Genomic DNA, 9283 nt, shown 5'->3' with positions numbered 1-9283 from the left:
TGAGTTGGAATGGACATTGGTAGTCTTACCAAACAGTCCACACAACAGTTCTTCATCACTTGAAAAATAGGTGCGTTTCCATGTTTAAGCTGTGTTGGTTGTTTGAATGTCATTAAATCTCAGAATTTTCAACATCCTCAAATGGCAATAACTTTACCAAAAAAGGTTTCTACACCAGTCACTCTAATTTCGAAATCTACCTTATCAAATGTCTATGTGGCCTTCATCTACGTGGGCATAACCATCCAGCACATCAGAGACAGGATTGCTTCCCACAAATCAACCATCACATGCAAAAAAACGTGGTTACCAGTCCTCCATCATTATTGTGCAGCACTGCATATGGTTTCTCAACTAACATTCTAAGTCATCAAGCAAGTTCCGAGACTGCGCCGGGGTGGAAACCAATTTAAATTGCTAAAACAGAGAGAATCCTTCTGGATCTTTACTTTACAGACCCTACACCCTAGAGGTTTGAACCTTGAACTTGATATGTCCACATAATCTGCATATTAATACCATGTTCTGAATTTTTTTCTCTTTCCTCTTTTTATAGAATCGATGATGCTCGCTTCGGCATATTGGTAAGGGCTTTGGCCTTTTTGCCCTGTCCCTCTCCTGTTCCCACAACCATCCAACACCTAATCCCTTCGGATCACCACCTTTTCATTCCTACCAGGGGTGTAACTACCTCGGTTGCAGGGGTCGCCATTGCGACCAGGCCTGGCAGGTTAGGGGCCCGCGGCTGCCCTGCAGATCAGCAGCTAACTCCTTTCTGTGAGAGAGGAGCTGCATTGTTCTGTCGCAGACCACGCGGCCGCTATATGACCTGCTGCCGCCGCTGGCACCAGGCCACCCTCCCCCATCGTCGCACACAGCAATGATAAAGCATGGAGTGGCCTGCGCCGCTCCATGATTCATCATTCTCCCCGTGCCTGCGCAGTGACGTGACTCCTGTGTGACTGCTGTGCTAAGAGCACAGAGCGCAGGACGGGAGGACGCTGACAGCGGGGGAACAAGGAGAGAGGTGAGTACTTGTTGTGTTTTTTGTTTTTTTTAAATAAATCAGCTAGTACACTGAGGCCTGGGGGGCTGGCTGCATGACACATGGAGGCCTGGGGGGCAGGCTGCATGACACATGGAGGCCTGGGGGGCTGGCTGCATGACACATGGAGGCCTGGGGGGCTAGCTGCATGACACATGGAGGCCTGGGGGGCTGGCTGCATGACACATGGAGGCCTGGGGGGCTGGCTGCATGACACATGGAGGCCTGGGGGGATGGCTGCATGACACATGGAGGCCTGGGGGGATGGCTGCATGACACATGGAGGCCTAAGGGGTAGGCTGCATGACACATGGAGACCTGGGGGGCTGACTGCATGACACATGGAGGCCTGGCTGCATGATACATGGAGGCCTGGGGGGGCTGGCTGCATGATACAAGAAGGCCTGGCTGCATGACACATGGAGGCCTGGGGGGCTGGCTGCATGACACATGGAGGCCTGCGGGGCTGGCTGCATGACACATGGAGGCCTGGGGGGCTGGCTGCATGATACATGGAGGCTTTGGGGGGCTGGTTGCATGATACATGGAGGCCTGGGGGGTATGGCTGCATTATAGATGGAGGCCTAGTAGTGTTGCATTATAGATGGAAGCCTAAGGGGGGCTGCATTATATATGGAAGCCTAGGGGGCTGCATTATACATGGAGGTCTATGGGGTTGCATAATAAACATGAATGACACCTTATACATGGACTATAGGGGTGCATTATACATAGAGGTCTATGGGGCTGCATTATTCATGCATGGAAGTCTATGGGACTGCATTATTGTTAGGACCAGGTGGACGGGCAGACCCAGGAGGTGGATCCACTGGGCAGAACTCCTTGATGAAGGCAAGGGGTCCGGTAGCCGGAGCACTACGGGTAGCAGGGCAGTCCGTGTACAAGAGTAGAATGGTGAAGTCCCTGGGACCACGGAGTCACTGATGGTAGTCCGGGTGACGGAGCTCAGGTTCGGAGGCCGAGATGTTGTCAGGCGGAGTCCGGAACCGATGGAGCGAGAGGACAGGTAACCACAGGGATCAGAGATGGTACGGACTGACAGGATGGCAGATATTCAGCGTTCGGGGTTCGTGAATCGGCAGGCAGGAGCGGCTCTAGAAGAGAGATAGATAAGTATGGCACAGAGACACAAGGAGACCTGACTCCTAGCTTGGAAAACATGAAGAACAGGCCCCGCCCACTTGGACACTAAACCCCTTTATACCCTGTACCTGTGTGCTCAATTTCCTGTTAATGGACGCTGGCCCTTTAAGAAAGGGTCAATGACCGCGCGCGCGCCCTAATGCGCATGCGCGCGGCCCGGGTGCCAGAAGCCAGGGCAGGGAGCGGTGAGCATGAAGCAGGAGAGCCGGGCTGGGGCTGTGTAGCCGACGGGCGCCGGGAGCGGGGACCGGGACGCCTGGAGACTGCGGGCAAAGGAGGCTGGAGACCGGGGAGAGAAGCAGGGAAGCCGGGGAGCGTGGCAGGTGAGCCGGGGAGCAGGGCAGGGGACCCGGAGAGCGTGACAGTACCCCCCCCACGCCCCCCTCCCCGCAACCGGGACAGAAAGGCACGGATCAGAGGAGTACCCACATTCTCCCGGCGCTCCCAGGACCTGTCTTCAGGACCATACCCTGCCCAGTCTACCAGGAAGAACTGTCGGCCCCGTACGGTCTTCATGGCCACGATATCCCTTACCGCATAGATGTCGTCATCGGCAATAGGAGCAGGAGCCGAACTGGCAGCAGCGGAGAAGGGACCAAGGACAACCGGCTTGAGCAGGGAGACGTGGAAGGAGTTGGGTATCCTCATCGTGACCGGGAGCTGCAGCTTGTTGGAGACCTCATTGATCTTGCTGAGGACTTTAAACGGCCCGATGTAGCGAGGACCCAGCTTGTAGGATGGTAGCTTCAATCGGACGTACTTGGAAGCAAGCCAGACGAGATCTCCTGGAGAGAAACACGGAGGATCCAGACGCCTCTTGTCTGCGTGTCTCTTCATCCGCAGGGAAGCACGTCCAAGGGACGCCTTGACGGAGTCCCAAATGGTTGCAAAGTCACGGGCTACAGCATCAGCAGCAGGGACATCCGAGGAAGAGGATACAGGTAATGGGACGGAAGGTTGAAGTCCGTAAACGGCATGGAAGGGAGAGCTGGAGGAGGACTCACTGACGTGGTGGTTATGGGAGAATTCAGCCCAAGGAAGAAGCGTCGTCAAGATGGACGTAGTGATGTAAGAAGGAGGTCAAGATCTGATTGACTCGTTCCACTTGGCCATTTGACTGAGGATGGTAGGCTGAAGAAAAGTCCAGAGTCACTCCCAGATGTTTGCAGAGGGCCCTCCAGAAGCGGGAGGTGAACTGAGTTCCTCTGTCGGACACAATGTGTGATGGAAAGCCATGCAAGCGGAAGATGTGTTGTATATAGGCGTCAGCGAGTTCCTGGGCAGAGGGCAGTCCAGCCATAGGGACGAAATGAGCCATTTTGGAGAACCGATCCACCACGACCCATATGACTGTGTGTCCGGAGGACAGGGGCAAGTCCGTAATAAAGTCCATCGCAATGTGTTGCCACGGAACTGAGGGTATAGGCAGAGGCAGAAGACGACCATATGGCAGATGTTTGGGCGTCTTGTTCCTGGCACAAGAGGAGCAGGCTGAGACAAAAGAAGCGACGTCCGTGCGAAGGGATGGCCACCAGTAATGACGTACAATCGTACTCCATGTTCTCTTCTGACCAGCATGGCCGGCTGTTTTCGAGGCATGGCCCCAATGCAACACTTTTTGCCTGTCGGTCTCAGAGACATAGGTCTTCCCGGGCTGTATCTGGGCCAGGGTGACAGGGGCCACCGGAATGATCTTACTAGGACAGATGATGGGCTGGGATGTCTCCTCCTCCTGTTCCATGGGCAGGAATGACCTGGACCTGGACAAGGCATCTGCACGTACATTCTTGTCCGCAGGTCGGAAATGGAGCTGGAAGTTGAACCTGGCAAAGAACAAGGACCACCTGGCTTGCCGTGGGTTCAGTCGCTGAGCGGACCGCAGGTATTCCAGGTTCTTGTGGTCCGTGTAACTGATCACGGGATACACTGCTCCCTCTAGAAGGTAGCGCCATTCCTCCAGAGCCAGTTTGACTGCCAATAGCTCTCGGTCCCCGATGGTGTAGTTGCGTTCAGACGCAGAGAAGCTCTTGGAGAAGAAACCGCAAGTCACCATCTTCCCAGGGGAGGACTTCTGCATGAGCACTGCTCCGGCTCTCGAGGAGGAGGCATCTACCTCCAAGGTGAACTGTCGGTTTAACTCCGGACGGTGGAGCACAGGGGAGGAGGCAAATGCCCGCTTCAGAGAGCCAAACGCGGCGTCGGCCGCAGGTGACCAATCCTTTGGATTAGCCCCCTTCTTGGTCAAGGCGGAGAGAGGAGCAGTCAGAGCCGAGAAGTGAGGGATGAACTGGCGGTAGTAGTTTGCGAATCCCAGAAAACGTTGGATTGCCTTCAGTCCAGAAGGAGGAGGTCAGTTGAGAATGGAAGAGACCTTCTTCGGATCCATCTGCAGTCCGGTATCGGAGATGACGTAACCCAGGAAGGGAAGAGAAGACTGCTCGAAGACACACTTCTCATACTTGGCGTACAGACGATTTTCCCTCAGTCGTTGTAGTACCAACTGCACGTTCTCTCTGTGGGTCTGGAGGTCCGGAGAAAAGACCAGGATGTCATCAAGATACACCACCACACAGACGTAGAGAAGGTCTCGGAACACGTCGTTCACCAATTCCTGAAAGACTGCTGGTGCGTTACACAGGCCGAAGGGCATCACACAGTATTCATAGTGCCCATCGCGAGTATTGAACGCGGTCTTCCATTCGTCCCCAGAGCGGATGCGGACCAGGTTGTAGGCACCCCGAAGATCCAACTTGGTGAACACACGAGCTCCTCTAAGCCGATCAAACAATTCGGGGATGAGCGGCAGGGGGTACTTATTTTTCACGGTGATTTGGTTCAATCCCCGATAGTCTATGCATGGGCGTAGGTCGCCTTCTTTCTTCTTAACGAAGAAGAAGCCTGCTCCAGCTGGAGAGGAGGATCTCCGAATGAATCCCCTGGCCAGGTTCTCTGTGATGTAGGTAGACATGGCCCTTGTTTCGGCAGGAGACAGCGGATATATCCGTCCTCGAGGTGGTGTAGTTCCCGGGAGCAGGTCAATGGCACAATCATAAGGACGATGTGGCGGAAGTACCTCAGATTCCTTTTTGTCAAAGACGTCCGCGAAGGACCAATAGGCCGAGGGCAGTCCCGGTAGAGACTCTGGAACCGGAGGCCGTCGGATGGGTTGTATGATCTTCAGACAGTTCTCGTGGCAAGAGGAGCCCCATCGGGTGATTTCACCAGTGCCCCAGCTGACTGACGGTTCGTGTGTCCGTAACCAGGGAAGTCCCAGCAGGATTTGATGGGACATGTGTGGGAGGACGTAGAGAGCGATGTTCTCGGTGTGCAGGGCACCGATACGCAGTTCGACCGGCCTGGTGATCCAGGAGATGGTGTCAGAGAGGGGTCTCCCATCCACAGAGGCAATCACGAGGGGTTTGTCGAGTGGAGTAACAGGCACTTGGTACTTGTCCACCGTGGCCTGCTGGATGAAATTGCCTGCTGCCCCAGAATCGAGGTACGCCTCGGCCGTGAACCGCGTCTCTCCCGTTGCCACTTGAACAGTCCACATAACCGGGTCTGAGAGAGTCCCAGCACCTAGGGTGGCCTCTCCTACCAACCCTAGGCTTTGGAGTTTCCCGACCTCTCTGGACAGGAGCGTAGAAGGTGTGTGCCCTCTCCGCAGTAGAAGCAGAGGCCCTTGGTGAGCCGCTCTGCTCAGCGTTGTTCAGACTGCCGCCCACGGTCGATCTGCATGGGCTCGTGGACGGAGACGCCAGATGCCGTTGACTGAAGTACGGCGGGCTTCTGCGGAGGAGAGGAATGCCGTATCGGACGTCTCTCACGGGACACTTCTTTGGATCGCTCCTGAAAGCGAATGTCCACTCGAGTCGCTAAGGTAATCAGGGCATCCAGGGTGGATGGTACGTCACGACCAGCCAGCTCATCTTTAATTCGACCCGAGAGTCCTTCCCAGAAGGCGGTGGTTAGAGCCTCATTGCTCCACCCGAGTTCCGAAGCCAAGGTGCGAAAACGGATGGCGTATTGACCCACCGTCAGAGTCCCCTGACGTAACCGGAGAAGAGATGAGGCAGACGCGGAGGCGCGTCCGGGCTCGTCAAAGGTGCCACGAAATGCCTGCAGGAACTCCTGGATGTTCGTGGTCACAGGATCCTCCTTTTCCCACAAGGGGTTCATCCACGCCAGTGCCTCACCCTCTAGATGGGACATCATGAACGCGACCTTGGCTTGGTCGGAGGCAAACAAATGCGGCAGCTGCGTGAAATGGAGGGAGCATTGGTTTATGAATCCCCTGCAGGTCTTGGGATCTCCGGCGTACCGGGGTGGTGAGGCCAAACGAAGTCTGGAAGCATCCGAAGAGGCTGCCACGGGAGCTGGAGCCGTGGATTGTCTAGTGGAGGCCCGAGATGCTGAAGATGTAACTGACACTTGTAGCGTGTTCAGGCGGGCGTCCACAGAAGACATGAATTGCAGCATGCGGGTCTGAGTCTCACGCTGGCGTGTGAGTTCCTCCTGCAAGGCTGCTAGTGCTTCGGCGGGATCCATGGCCTGTTCTTACTGTTAGGGCCAGGTGGACGGGCAGACCCAGGAGGTGGATCCACTGGGCCGAACTCCTTGATGAAGGCAAGGGGTCCGGTAGCCGGAGCACTACGGGTAGCAGGACAGTCCGTGTACAAGAGTAGAATGGTGAAGTCCCTGGGACCACGGAGTCACTGATGGTAGTCCGGGTGACGGAGCTCAGGTTCGGAGGCCGAGATGTTGTCAGGCGGAGTCCGGAACCGATGGAGCGAGAGGACGGGTAACCACAGGGATCAGAGATGGTACGGACTGACAGGATGGCAGATAGTCAGCGCCCCGCCCACTTGGACACTAAACCCCTTTATACCCTGTACCTGTGTGCTCAATTTCCTGTTAATGGACGCTGGCCCTTTAAGAAAGGGTCAATGACCGCGCGCCCTAATGCGCATGCGCGCGGCCCGGGTGCCAGAAGCCAGGGCAGGGAGCGGTGAGCATGAAGCAGGAGAGCCGGGCTGGGGCTGTGTAGCCGACGGGCGCCAGGAGCGGGGACCGGGACGCCTGGAGACCGCGGGCAAAGGAGGCTGGAGACCGGGGAGAGAAGCAGGGAAGCCGGGGAGCGTGGCAGGTGAGCCGGGGAGCAGGGCAGGGGACCCGGAGAGCGTGACAATTATATATGCATGGAGGTCTATGCGGCTGCATTATACATGGAGGTCTATAGGGATGCATTATACAACATGAAGGACACCTTATACATGGAATATAGGGGTGCATTATACATGGAAGAATATGGGACTGCATAATACAATATGAAGGATTATGAGGCTGCATTATAATACATGTAGGACTATGGGGGCTACATTATAATATATGGAGGACTATGGAGGCTACCTTATACATGGACTATGGGGGGGCATTATAAAACATGGAGGACTATGTGGTGCAGTATAATATATGTATAACTATGGGGTGAATTATAATACATGGAGAACTATGGAGATGCATTCTAATATATGAAGGGTTATGTGCGACGCTTTATACTATATGGAAGGCTATGTGGGGGCCAATATAGTATTTGGAGAACTACATACGAGGGGGAACAAAGATAAAAGCATGGGATGGGAATGTTTTGTGCTGAGGGAAGAAGCCTCTTTCTCTCAGCTTTCCCATACTCTGCTATACATTTTCTCTCAGCACCCAGCTTTCCCATGCTCTGATATGGGAAAGAAGGGTGCCGAGGGAAAGATGTATAGCAGAGCATGGGGAAGCTGGGTGCTGAGGACAAGATGGATATCAGAACATAGGAAAGCTGGCTGCTGATAGAGGGATTTCAGATCATGGGAAACCTGGGTGCTGAGGGTAATAGCCAAGTGTCAGCGTCATTATCCCGTCCCCCGAGTGTCAGTGTCATTATCCCGTACCCCAAGTGTTGGTGTACGTGGAGGGGGGGGGGCAGGTCCAAACCCTGCACCAGGGCCTATCAAACTCTAGTTACACCACTGATTCCTACCTCTTTCCCATCCTCACCTACGTGCCCTTCGCTACACTACACCCATTGCTACCCTACATTTAATTTATAGTTATAGCACACAGTTCATTCCATTTCACTTCATACCATCATTTCATTCTCTCCTCAATGTACATTCCATCTATTATTGCATCTTCACACAGCTCATTGCTACATCCCATATTCATTTTTTTACTTATTGCCCCATTATTTACTTATTGCTCCAACTACTTATTTGCACATACATCTGGTTCCTGAAAGGGAACCGGTCAGCAGAAAATTTGCACTAAACATAAAAGTTCCCCCCTCTGCAGCTCCTGGGCTGCATTCTAGCAATGTTCCTGTTGTTCTTGTGCCCCCTTTCTGACCAAAATAAAGACTTTATAAAGTGGTACCTTTTTGTATGCAGATACTATAAATGGTACACGGTGGCGGGCTGCCTGGTGTCCGTTATTCTGCCTCCTGCCGCTTTAGGCTGTCCCCCATCGCTCATTTCCATAGCTGTGGACGCCACCTAGCACTCCAGAGGTCCCCGCGCGCACATGCCCAGTGCCTATCTCTCGTGGATGAGCACTGTGTCCAGTGTCACCGCTGGTGACGTGTGCGCAGGCTTTAGATTATGGAAGGCGCTTTGATTTTCATTACCAAGTAACCGCCCATAATCGCGTGACTGCGCTTTCCCCCTCTGCCTCCTTCGTTCTGCGCAAGCGCGGGCCTGCTGACCCCACGTTACCTCTTTCCCATCTTGCCCTGAGGCAGTATATAGATGGGAGGAGCGCATCTCAGGGTAAGATGGGAAAGAGGTAACGTGGGGTCAGCAGGCCCGCGCTTGCGCAGAACGAAGGAGAAAGAGGGGGAAAGCGCGGTGACGCAATTATGGGCGGTTACTTTGTAATGAAAATACGGACACCAGGCAGCCCGCCCCCGTGTACCATTTACAGTATCTGCATACAAAAAGGTACCACTTTATAAAGTCTTTATTTTGGTCAGAAAGGGGGCACAAGAACAACAGGAACATTGCTAGAATGCAGCCCAGGAGCTGCAGAGGG

This window comes from Anomaloglossus baeobatrachus, chromosome 7 (genome assembly GCF_048569485.1).
Source record: "Anomaloglossus baeobatrachus isolate aAnoBae1 chromosome 7, aAnoBae1.hap1, whole genome shotgun sequence".
In the NCBI taxonomy this organism is placed as follows: Eukaryota; Metazoa; Chordata; class Amphibia; order Anura; family Aromobatidae; genus Anomaloglossus; species Anomaloglossus baeobatrachus.
The sequence above is the reverse complement of the archived record's forward strand: the minus strand, read 5'-3'. Positions refer to the sequence as shown.